This window comes from Ochotona princeps, chromosome 1 (assembly GCF_030435755.1).
Source record: "Ochotona princeps isolate mOchPri1 chromosome 1, mOchPri1.hap1, whole genome shotgun sequence".
Classification (NCBI taxonomy): domain Eukaryota; kingdom Metazoa; phylum Chordata; class Mammalia; order Lagomorpha; family Ochotonidae; genus Ochotona; species Ochotona princeps.
Genome location: NC_080832.1, coordinates 105,956,169 through 105,968,573, shown reverse-complemented (window position 1 = coordinate 105,968,573; position 12,405 = coordinate 105,956,169). Strand labels below are relative to the sequence as shown.

General features: G+C 47.5%; 1 protein-coding gene and 1 long non-coding RNA gene across 12 annotated transcripts in view; one reads left to right on the top strand and one right to left on the bottom strand.

Annotated features, from left to right (window-relative positions):
* The window catches only part of TRERF1 (transcriptional regulating factor 1), a 244,416-nt gene that overhangs the window by 77,618 nt on the left and 154,393 nt on the right, over window positions 1–12,405 (bottom strand). The window lies entirely within an intron of this gene.
* On the top strand, window positions 4,315–10,678 carry LOC131480169 (uncharacterized). Its single transcript, XR_009245287.1, has 3 exons — window positions 4,315–4,431; window positions 8,899–8,996; window positions 10,568–10,678. It is a non-coding gene; the product is annotated as an uncharacterized LOC131480169 (long non-coding RNA).

Here is a 12,405-nt window from a genome sequence, read left to right as displayed (position 1 = left end):
CTGGAGTCCTAACAGGCCTGACCAAGCTCAGACACTGCAAAATGTATTTGCTGAGCACCCATGTCACACCAGGCATGTGTTCAGTGACTGGCATCCGATTGTGAGCAAAGAAATACTTTCTGGCTTCACAGCGATTTCATTTTAACAGGGGAAAGAGAAATAAGAAAGAATTGTAATTAAAATAGTTTCTTAAATGGTTACAGAGATTATGGGAAAAAATTAAGCATGAGATGTGGTACAGTCAGGGAAGGCCTCCCCAAAAATGTGACACCTGAGCCAAGAGCCGAGGGAGGCGAACAGATGATGGGGAGATTTGGAGAACACAACACTCCCAGAAGAGGGAACAGCCAGGGTCCTGTGGAGGGGGAACTGGAAGAAGCGTGGAAGAACCCTGGAACAGTGAGAGTAAAGGAGATGAATGGTGGGAAATGAGTTCAGGAAGATTTACAAAGAAATAAACAGAGGAAGAACAGACTTAGGGAAGGCCTTGGCAAGGAGGCATCATTTAAGCTAAGACCTGAGTGAGCATCAAGCTCAGCTCTGAGACATTTAAAGCAATGACGAAAGTTGATGCTGTGGTCTGTTCATGTGTGAGGCAGGTGCACAGATGAGGCACAGGGAAGGGTCCTCCCCCATGCAGCCGGTGGTTCTCTACCTGAAAGGAATTTACCCTCCCTGGAGGATACAAGGCAGTCTCTGGAGACATTTCTGTACCACTTCTGGGGAAGTGCATCAGCATCCAGTGGGTAGGGATGCTGCAAATGATAGCCCCTCAACAGACCCAAAGGCTGGCATGAGAAACCCTGGGGCAGCAGGGCTTTGCAGACCACTATCAGAAGCAGGCATCCAGGACCTCCTAATGCCTGTGCTTACAGAGTGCCATCTCTCCAGATGGTACCTCCATCACACCAGGGTGTGTGGGTGCTGGGACGACACATAAAAGTGGCAGGATTAGCTTCCAGCACACAGAGGCAAGAGGGGAGCTGTGCTCAGATCACCTCAGCCTGATGTGACCTTGCAGAGAGCTCCTGGAACAGAGATAAAGGAGGTCAAGGTGGGGGCGTGGTCTGGGGAGAGGAGCCTACCGGTCATGGTGAACAGGTGGGAAGCCAGCTTGTAGAAAACTTAGTACTCACAGGGCAGCATTGTGACTTTGCCACTTGCAATGCCAGCATCTCATACTGCAGTGTCAGTTCAAATCCTGGCTGCTCCACTTCCCATCCAGCTCCCTGTTGATACACCTGGGAAAGCAGTGGAGGATGGCCCAAGGGATTTGGCTCCTGCACCAGCGTGAGAGTCCTGAGTGGAGTTCCAGTCTCCTGACCTTGGCCATTTGGGGAACAAACAGACAAATCTCTCTCTCTCTTGCTCTCTTTCTCTATGTATGTGTGTTCCCCTCTCTCTTTCAATCTGCCTTTCAAATAAATAAATAACTTTATTTTGTTTTTAAAGAAGTTAAATCACCTGGAGAAATCCAGCTCTGTGCAGAAAAGACTTAAACAGGGATGATAGGGGTGAAGTCTAAGAGAGTCAGTCACACAGCAGCTGCAGGTGCAGACGAGGAGCCAAGCAGGTGTGGACAGGAAGAGGCTGTTGCAGGAAAGCCTCACGTTTGGTCACTGCTATGAAACAGGTTTCTCCCTGCTTGCCTGGGAGCACAGGAAGGCAGGCTGCTTGGCTACTGTCTACGCAGAAGCACTTTACGGTGAACACTGCTTCACCACCCCTCCCCCAAAAGTCCAGCAGGTGCACAAGTGCAGGATGGGGTCGTGATGGCCAATGGCTCTGCCAGGCACCCTGAACTCACCTCTCAGCCTGGCAGCCCGCTGGGAACTTTGATGCATCAGAACAGGCTGGACCAGTTCCAGCGGGAGGAGACCCTAGATGAGCTCTCCTCACTCAGAAATGAGAAGCCCCTTTCAGTGGGGAAGCAGGCTGGGATCCTGCCATTCAGAGAAGTTTCTTGAACTTAGTAAGGGTGGCTCTGTTCTAACAGAGTTCCTGATGGCCCTCACAGACACCACAGGCCCTCTGCCAGCTGTGGCCTAATCCTCCTACATGTTTTTCAATGACATGGATTCTTTGGCGTTGTGGCGCAGCAAGTTCAGCTGCCAGTATCCTATAAGAGTGCTGGTTTGAATCCCAGCTGTTCTTCTGATCTACTGCTTGGTTCTTGTGCCTGGGAAAGAAGTAACAGATGGCCCACGTGCTAGGGTCCCTGTCATCCCAGATGGAGTTCCAGGCTGCTGGCTTTAGCCTGGCCCTGCCCTGGCAGCTGCAGCCATTTGAGGAGTGAACCCACAGACAGAAGATCTCTCTCTGTCTCTTTCCCCCTCTTTATAACTCTGCCTTTCAAATAAACAAACAAATCTTTAAAAAAAAAAAAATAGATTTTTCTCTTCCCCTATAATGCACGTTCAATGTTTTGGAAAACAAACACAAAATAAAAAGGAGAAAGCCACTAGTAATAATCTTGTCACTTGGTGAGGATTTTATTCTATTTTGGCTAAGCTTTTAAAAACGCTGTACTTGAGGATCATACTGCAAATGTAATGTTATATCCTGCTTACAGCATCAATGTTTTGTCATGTTGCTAAAAGCTCTTTGTAAATATTAGTTTAGCCACTGAATAATAATCCCCTGAAAACAGAGATGTATTCTTGAGCGCAAAAGAAGCAGAGGCCCACCTGATCTAAGGACTCACTTCTCCTAAGAAGTGTTCTGTGGAGCCACTCCTGAGGACTGAGAACAGGAAATATCACCCATTGATGGAACACTGACTACTGTGGGTGGGCACTGTGCCCCCACCACACTGCGTAGCTGTGGCTGGCAATGGCTTCAAGTGCATCATCCCATGTGGAACACATTCCCTTCCTCCAGACTTGGAACTTGCATGGTTCACTCTTGCCATGGGAAAACCAGCGGCTCCCCTTCCGCCTTTGATGAAGAAGCAGCTCCAGGTGTTGGTTAGGTACCGGAAATGAAGGAAATGTGGGCTAGATCCAGGGAGGCAGAGGCAGTGTGGACAAACTGAAAAGCTCCAGAATGACCCTCAGGGCTCTCACAGGGGCTCATGAGATGCATGGCCCCTGGGTGCCTAATTACCCTGATATGAAAACCATTCCTGGGCCCGCGGTGTGGCCTAGTGGCTAAATTCCTCGCCTTGAATGCGCCGGGATCCCATATGTGCGCCGGTTCTAATCCTAGCAGCTCAACTTCCCATCCAGCTCCCTGCTTGTGGCCTGGGAAAGCAGTTGAGGATGTTCCAAAGCCTTGGGACACTGCATCGTGTGGAAGACCTGGAAGAGGCTCCTGGCTCTGGATCAGCATAACACCAGCAGTTGCGCTCACTTCGGGAGTGAATCATCGGACGGAAGATCTTCCTCTCTATATATCTGACTTTGTAATAAAAATAAATAAATCTTAAAAAAAAAAAAGAAAACCATTCCTATCAGAATACCTGCATTTAACTATTGTTAGAGTTAAAAACAAACTTTTTTCATGTTAAAACTCCTGAAATTGGGGGGCCAGTGAAGTAGTATGCTGTAATGTGTGCTGGTTCAGAACCTAACTGCTCTGCTTCTAGACCAGCTCCCGCTGATGTGCCTGGGAAGATGGCCTGAGTGCTTGGACCCTTGCACCCATGTGGGAACCTGGAAGAAGATCCAGGCTCCTGGCGTTGGCCTGGCCCAGTCCCAGCTGTTGGGACATTTGAGGAGTGAACCACTAGATGGCAGATATTTCACTTTCTCTCTTTCTTCTCTCGTAACTTTGCCTTTCAAATAAATAAATAAATCTTAAAAACAAAAACTTACTGAAATTTGTGAGATGATTATAGGAGCTAATGCTGCCCCAACCAATACAAGATACTGTTTTTATGTATTTATTGTTAAAATATTTATTCATTTTTATTTGAAAATCAGTTTTGCAGATAAAAGGACAGACAGAGTTGGATCTTTTATCCACTGGTTCACTCCCAATTGACTGCAATGACTGGAGCTGAGCTGATCTAAAGCCAAGAGCCAGGAGCTTCCTCCAGGTCTCTCACATGGGTGCAGGAGCCCAGGGACTTAAACCATCCTCTGATGCCTTCCCAGGCCACAAGTAGCAAGCGGGATTGGAAATGGAGTAGTTGGAACTTGAATTAGCACCCATATGGGATACGGATGCTGCAAGGTACCTGTTGAGCCACCATGCCAGCCCTTGATTGTTTTTAAAAAGGTAATGGACTGGATAGAACTACAAAGGCATTTTTAAAAAGTTCATGGGAAAAGAGACTTTTTTATAAAAGATTCATTTATTTGAAGGATAGAGAAGGAAAGACAGAAAGAACCGTTCTTCTAATGGTTCTCTCCCCAAATGGCCACAATGTCCACAGCTGGACCAATTTGAATTCAGATACCAGGAGCTTCTTCTGGTTCTTCCACACAGGTACAGATGCCAAAGAACATGGGTCATTCTCTGCTGTCTTCTCAGGCCATACGCAGGGAGCTAGATCAGAAGTGGAGCAGCCAGAAATCAAACAATTGCCCATATGGGATTTGGCGCCAGACAAAGGATTCACCTGCTATACCATGGAGATGGCTTCAACAAGCATTTAATTTAATGTCTCCATGAACTTTTGGGAGAACCCACATATACATTATAAAGAGCAAAGTTCTCCCAAATCTGAAAGGACATAGATTTAAGATTAACAACTCCCCCTACCTCCTGTGATGGTGCAGACTTCAGTCTGTGAGATAAGGTACAAACGTCAATTGGTTCAAAAGGGCTGAAGATCCACTCAGTAGCACATATTATTATGGATGGACCATACCTGGGCACATCATCCACAAGATGATAGTCTTTGTTTTTACAACAAGGTATAATTCCAAAGGAAATAAGTGCTTATGATTCATGTTAAAAATTGGGACACATTATGGAAAACACACAAAATATGCTAAAGTAGAAACTGAAGATGTAGGCACAGGACACTTGAGTCTGGAACAAGCTCAAACTGTGAGAATTCACCAGCTCAGCAGAATGATAACAGAATGATACCAGAGCAATGGAGGGCAGGAACACTGAGGGGGAGGGGCAGAGACTGCAGGAAACCTGGAGCCAGAAGGGCTGAGCCCTCCATGGGTGGCTCTTGAGGCAGCCAGGCTTCTACTCTCCCAACCAAATAAAAAAGAGTGGAATTTCCTCCTCTGGAGAAACTGAATGGACCCAAAGACTAGATATGAGATTCAGGAAGCAGTAGAACCAATGTAGTAAAACAGTATGGAAAAATTTCAGATGACACCTCTATTGCATGTGTACTGAGCAACCAGGTTAAACCTGAGAAGAACGGAGGATTCTGGCAAATAGGAGAATACATAAAATGCCAACTGCCCTCGGGCCCTGCGGCGTGGCCTAGCGGCTAAAGTCCTCGCCTTAAACGCACCGGGATCCCATATGGGTGCTGGTTCTAATCCCAGCAGCTCCACTTCCCATCCAGCTCCCTGCTTATGGCCTGGGAAAGCAGTCGAGGATGGCCCAAAGCTTTGGGACCCTGCACCTGCGTGGGAGACCTGGAGGAGGTTCCTGGTTCCTGGCATCAGATCGGCACGCACCGGCCCATTGCGGCTCACTTGGGGAGTGAATCATCGGATGGAAGATCTTCCTCTCTGTCTCTCCTCCTCTCTGTATATCTGACTTTGTAATAAAATAATAAAAATAAATAAATCTTTAAAAAAAAATGCCAACTGGGCTCGGCAGCGTGGCCTGGTGGCTAAGGTTTTACTTCGCCTTGATCCCATATGGCTGCTGGTTCTAATCCCGGCAGCTCCACTTCCTCTCTATCTCTCCTCCCCTCAGTATATCTGACTTTGTAATGAAAATAAAATAGATCTTAAAAAAAAAAAAAAATGCCAACTGCCTAGAGAGTTTCAAAGGAGAATGTCGGGATTGATAACAGCAGATGGTAGATGAAAGAAAGAAAGGAAAGAAGAAATCTAGGAAAGAAGAAATCTAGGAAAAACAAAAAAACTGTGGCAGTATTCAAGTTTATTTCTGGGCTCCAAAAAGAAGAATGCACCAGGCATTAGAACCACACTTAAACAAACACATCAGGTATCAAAGCACTTGCACTCTTTGTAGGAGCAGCAGGGACTGTGGCAAACCGGCCAGGCACATCTGTTCTCAAGGGAGCATCCTGCACCAGAGTTATCATACAGGAAGTCAGACTTGAATTATACTGTATCTTCCAATTTTCAAAACAAAAGCCCAACTCAAAATATGTAAAGAAAACTCCACCAAATGTAAAGCCAATAACTGTTAGAAATCAGTAGGGAAACCACACACAAGCATGTTTGACAGAGGACTGACAATGTGTGGTGTGTGTATACAATCCCAACAACAGAAGCAGCATCTGATGGCTGCTCAGCCTTTACCGTCAACCTGTGGAAGAGCAGAGCAGACTGGCAGTTACAAAATAAAATTTGTAAATGTTCTGCATCTGAAGAATGTAAGAGCAACACGAGAGACGACAGAAGTTGGAAAGAGGAAGGCAGGCTAGGTGAGCATGCTATCAGTGTCATCTTACGGAACAGGGCCTCAAGAGGTATGGTTGCTAGGGAACCAGAAATATGACAGCAAGAATCTTACTTATAAGGTAACCAAATAGAGGAACTATAAATAATGATATAACGATGTTGTAAGGATGTGGGGTGCGGTACCAGTGAACGAAATCGTCATGTATCAGAACAGGAAGTCAGTAGGTAATGTCTACAATAGGAATAAAAGTAAAGCACATTATTTCAAAGAGGGAGGTAAACATCAGATTAAAAAAATGTCTAAGAGCTAAAAAGTGTTTGCCTCAAAGGAATGGAAATGATTAAAACGGACAGGTCCAAGAGACTATTACTTTTCTTATTAATGCTTCTGGATTCTCCCACTCTCCCACTCCCCACCCTCAAAAAAAAAAAAAAAAAATCCTCGTCAAAAAAATGAAGCAGAATCAATGCACGGAGTTGCCCACTGGGACAGATCACTAAGCCTGCAGGGCTGATTCTTGGTGTAATACTATGATTGGCACTCAAGAGTTTAAACAAAAATCTTCCAGCAGATGGGTCTGTTACTGAGGTATGGGGAGGCCTCAGGCAACTTGCAATACATGTGGGGTAGCACCCAGAGATGGCGACAGGCAAGAAGCTCCAACTCACCCCTAAAGTCTGAAAGGCAAGTTTGAGGGACAGCCATGCTGGGCCAGCATGTGCAGGGCTGTGTGTGTGTGTGTGTGTTGTGTGTGTGCGTGTGCATGCGTGCACGCGCATGCATACACAGACAGAGGCAGATTTTGTCGGGCGTGAGAGGTAGCACTGAGGGAGCACAGAGTTCCCCCCACCCTGCTCTCAGATCTCCTGCTGCTGCCTCCTATCAGCCAAACCCAGCTGCACCCAGAAGATAAAGTAAAGGAGTCCAGCTGACACACTCCCTTAGAGGACAGCACCTGCCCAGGCTGGACCGGGCAGAGGAAGCAAGTGCAGGCTCAGCAGCACACATGGCCACACCCTCCCTACCCAGCCCTCCATGACATTCCTGAGAGTGAAAGAAACCTTGGATACAGTTCCTATCTGTCCAGCTATGGCAATTCTGACCTTCTCCATTTCAGCAGCAGAACCAGGGGACAGGCAGGAAGAGAGGACGCAGGAGGTGCACCTGTTCCCCAATGCTGTTAGTAAGCAGACGCAGGTTGGTGATTTGGGAGCCTGGTCCTGTGTTCTGTCACAGACATGAAGCAAGAATCCCACCTCATCGACATGGGGTAGATGAGACAGACTGCCAGAGAGAGAGAGAGAGATAGAAGGTGTGATGTGTTGAGCATGGAGGAAGACAGAGACCAAATGTGCCTCCACACCCCAGTGAGAGGTGACATGTCTCCCCAGGTCCTCCTGAAACAGGGCACCTCTGAGGTTCAGCAGAATGGGACAGACAGGAGGGTTTGAGACAGACAGGTTTGAGACATGTTTGGGGATAGCAGAAGGCAGATCTGCTTGGTCATGAAACAGGCTATTGGCCAGGCAGGCAGCACAGCGGAGAGGGATGTGGGAATCCAAATGCCAGGCCCAGGAATCACAGCTTTATGTTTGGCAGTGGATAAGGCCAGGGTAGGTGGCATGTCTGAGGCAGCAGAGAAATCACAAGCTGGTTGCACCTGACACATGGTAAACCAATGTCCACGACAGAGAAGGAGAGGCAAGGAGGAGATTCACCCCGGGGAGGTGCTTCGTATGTATAAACACTGCAAGGTAGGAAAGATGTATGGGCACAGGTCAATCCAATCTCAGCTATAAAGCCAATCACTCTGAGCAAACCTTGCCTTCCCTTGATAACGGCACAACGAGACCCCAATGCCTGAGCTTAGCACACTTCACCGAACTTGCTTTCTGCTAGTAACGGATGACTCCCTAGAATGCAACAGTGGCGACTTTACTCATCATACCCCTACTGGGTCCCCAGCACAGGGTGCTACAATGGCTGGCTGGCCTGGCGGAGCCACAGCCATCTCAGGGTGGTAGTGATGTGGATGACTCATGGACCACAGTACAGCCACTAGGATCTGCAGCCTGTAAGCCTCTCAGGGTGTGCAGGCCCAGAGCCAGGGTCTCTTGGAAAGTGGGAGATAACATTAGGGCTTTATCACTTTGCGAAGATTCCCCCAGCCTGTGAGGGTCTGCTTGGCTATTAACAGATCACGCAACAAATGAGACGCAGGAAGTAAACTATGAATGATAGAAAGGTGAGTGGGGCCCTGGGGCAAGAACCCCAACATCTGTTTAGTAGGATGGGGTTGGGCACTCAGGTTTTCACCGTCCTTTGGGGGAGGGAACATGACTAGGGCTGTTGTTCCACTAACAGGATCTCCCTCTGCTCCAGGCTTATTAGCTAACTCATGTGCTTGGCAAAAATGACAGAAAGCAAAGCAGGATCCTTGCGTGAGATTCTGGAACCACAGCTGCTGCAGAAGCCAGCAGGTAGACTCCTAGTCTGAAGGTGCCCCCAGGAGGGCGAGAGGCTCCTGGGGTGGGGGTGGGGCCTCCTCCAAACACAACCACCCTGCACTTGCATTCAGAGGCAGCGACTGCCTGCCACACCATGGTCCTCCAGTTGAAATCCTGAGATGCAAGAGTCCCTTGATGAGTGTTTCGTTTTGTTTTGTTTTTTAATATATAAATGCCCATGAGTAAGGATGGGGGCAGGACCTGACATGCTCAGAAATGCCAGGTAGGAAGTCAGGGGTGGCTGGTTACTACTCCACTGTCTCTCCACCTGGATGGAAAGAGGAACATGCTTGGTGTCTGCTGGTTCCAGAGAGACAGTGCCCAGTGCCCCCTTGCACCTGTCTCAGAGTAATTTCACAACATGTCTCACCTGTCTGGGACAGGTCCTCTTATTCCCCTTATGCAGATGGGAAGATTAAGGCACAGATGATCTGTCCTGAGTGACTTGCTCAGGGTCTTGGGATACTGAACTTTCCAGGACTCAAGTCAAGGATGATGACTTGTCCATCTTTGCATCCTCAGACACAATTGCTCCATACATGGTTACTGAGAACATAAGACTCCCAGGACTAAGCTGCCATGGCACCTGCTTCCAGGACCTGGTTCCTTTGAGGGATAAAAACACTTTTCTCCTTATAGGGTTAACATGAAGACAAATGCATTTAGGCATATAAACCTCAATGGCACTGCCTGGGACATAGTACTCTTTAATATTAGCTACTACTACCATGGTTGGCGTTGTAACTGCCATAAATAAAACAGAACAAGGGACCATGGGAAAGACCTATTCCCATCTTTCATCTTCAGGAGGCAATGGGGGATTACCTACCTGTACAACAACTGCACACTAGGCAGAGTCTAAAGGCCTTACTCTGCAGGCTTGGTCAAGGGTGTTTCAAATACGCCCCAGGGACCTGCATTGCCAGAAACAGTCACACTTGCCTAACATGTGCTATTGCCCTGGGCCGTGGGCAACTGGCCGGGGGCAAGAGGGCTTAGGGCTCCCCTGATCCTTGACGTCCTAGCTTATGCTCAGCAGCAGCTCAGAGCAAGGGACCTGCACCTACCCGCACTAGCCTCAAGCCCCCACAGAGCAGGTCTCAGCAGGAAGTAGCTTTGCAGGTGGGGAGGAAGGAGACCTGTCAGAGCGCGAGCCCTGGGGAGGAGCCCCACTTAGAAGGCAAGGTCACTGCCTGCTGTGGCCTAGGGCATGGGAGGACACCCTGTACTATTATCATAAGCCCACAGAGCTGAACGAAAGGCTAAAGGCGGGCAGGTCTTTGAAGACCCAGGTTCTCCCTGTCTCATCCAAATAAGAGACCTGGCCAGGAACGGGCCATTCCTCTGAGCACCAGCTGGGTTCCTGTGGCCCCAGAAGCCGACACTGCCCCCTGAGGCTCAGTTGTGTGGGGCAGGATGGGCCCAGCCACCTCACAGCCACATGCCTGTGACATGCCCCCACTCTCAGTGTGAGGTGAGATTAATAATGTGGGGTCTCAGGTGGGAATCACTCCTTCCCAAAAACCAAACTTCTACCCTCCAAGCCCTTCCCAGGCTGGGAAGACCCCAAAAGAACTGTCAACTCTCAACTCAGGACTGAATTTGAAACTTCATCACAGGCAATGTGCAAGCCAGCACAGTCCCTCCAGGCCCAGCAGATGAAGCCAACGAAATTCAAGCCCGAGGTTCAAATACTTCTGGAAGCATACCACAAAGGCAAAAGACCGATAAACCCTACTGCTTAACACTTATTAGTAATTCCATGTACAAACAAACAAAAAGGAGCTAATAAAATTAAATGTCAACAAAATGAAAAAATAATTTTCCATATGTGTATAAATATCCTTAACATATAAAGAGTTGAAAAATCAATACAAAATGATAAATATATACAGAGAAAAATGGATTAGAGGCAATCCACAAAGGAGGAAATACAAGTGGGGCAAACCTATGAAAAACAGTCAACCTTAGGAGAAATCAATAAAATGAAGATTAAAATAGCCTATCAAAATGGAAAAGATTGTCACATCATATGCCAGTGTGTAGGAAAGAATGTGAAGGAAGCATGCACGCTCAGGCACTGATGATGGAAAAGCAAACAGTACACTAACCAATATCCATCAGAATATCAATGCGCCATGCACTCTGACCCCAGAATCAATCCTGCAGAATGCTCACACTATAGGCACAAGACATTAAGTTCAAAAATACCCAAAGACACAACAGGGGTAGAGAAGCAGGCACATCCACTGGTGTTGGAGATACAAATCTGTATCGCACTAGTAGAGACTAATTTAGCAACAGTGTCAGGCTCACATGGGCCACAATGGAAGCTCCCTTCTGCCTCCAGCCTGTCCCCGGTCCTTGGGTTCCACCAAAGAGCTAGGAATGGGGACTTTGAGTCCAGGGAAGGAAAATATTTGCCACTGGAGGTTCTTTCCTTGAAAAGTCAGGAAATGTTCTAACCCAGGCATGGGTACCTGCTGTGATCTCAATGACGCCACAAAAGCTCATGTTGCAATGTCCCTAGTGTAAAGTGTTCACAGGGGAGCCCAGGTGGGACCTTTGGCAGGTGTTCCATTTCTGATCCAGCTCCCTGCCAATGCACATGGGCAAATCAGAAGATGACCCTGCCACTCACATGGGGGACCTGGACAAAGGTCCTGGCTTTGGCTCGGCCCGTCGCTGGTCATTGCAATCATCTGTGGTACATCAGAGGAGGGAACGGTGGAAGCTCTCTCTCTCTCTCTCTCTCTCTCTCTCTGTAACTCTGGCTATCCAGTAAATAAATCAATCTTTCTGTTAAAAAAAAGTTCACAGAAAATGGAACTCAAGATAACTATTTTCATTCAAAATTTCACAATCCATTACAGTCTTATTATGTACCAGTTCATGAATTTTTATTTTTAGATTTATTTATTTTTATTGGAAAGGAAGATTTACAGAGAGAAGGAAAGACAGAGAGAAAGATCTTCCATCCACTGGTTCACTTTCCAAGTGACCATAATTGCCAGAGCTGAGTTGCTTTGAAACCAGGAGTCTGGAACTTCTCCCATATGGATGCAGTGTCCCAAGGCTTTGGGCTATTCTCTACTGCTCTCTCAGGCCACAAGCAGGAGGCTGGATAGGCAGTAGTGCAACAGGGACATGATCTGGCGCCCATATGGGGTCCTGGCACTTGCAAGGTGAGGATTTAGCTATTAAGCCATCGTGCAGTTCATGAATTTTTGGAAGAGCCCTGGTATAAGGAGGACCTGTGATGTTTCAGGGACTTTGGAAGGTAAGGGAATCAATTATTGTCCTGAAGGACATATACCAATGACATTGGATACTCATGTCAAAGTTGAGAGTATAGGTTCACGGTCAGGAGCTAATAGCCTGG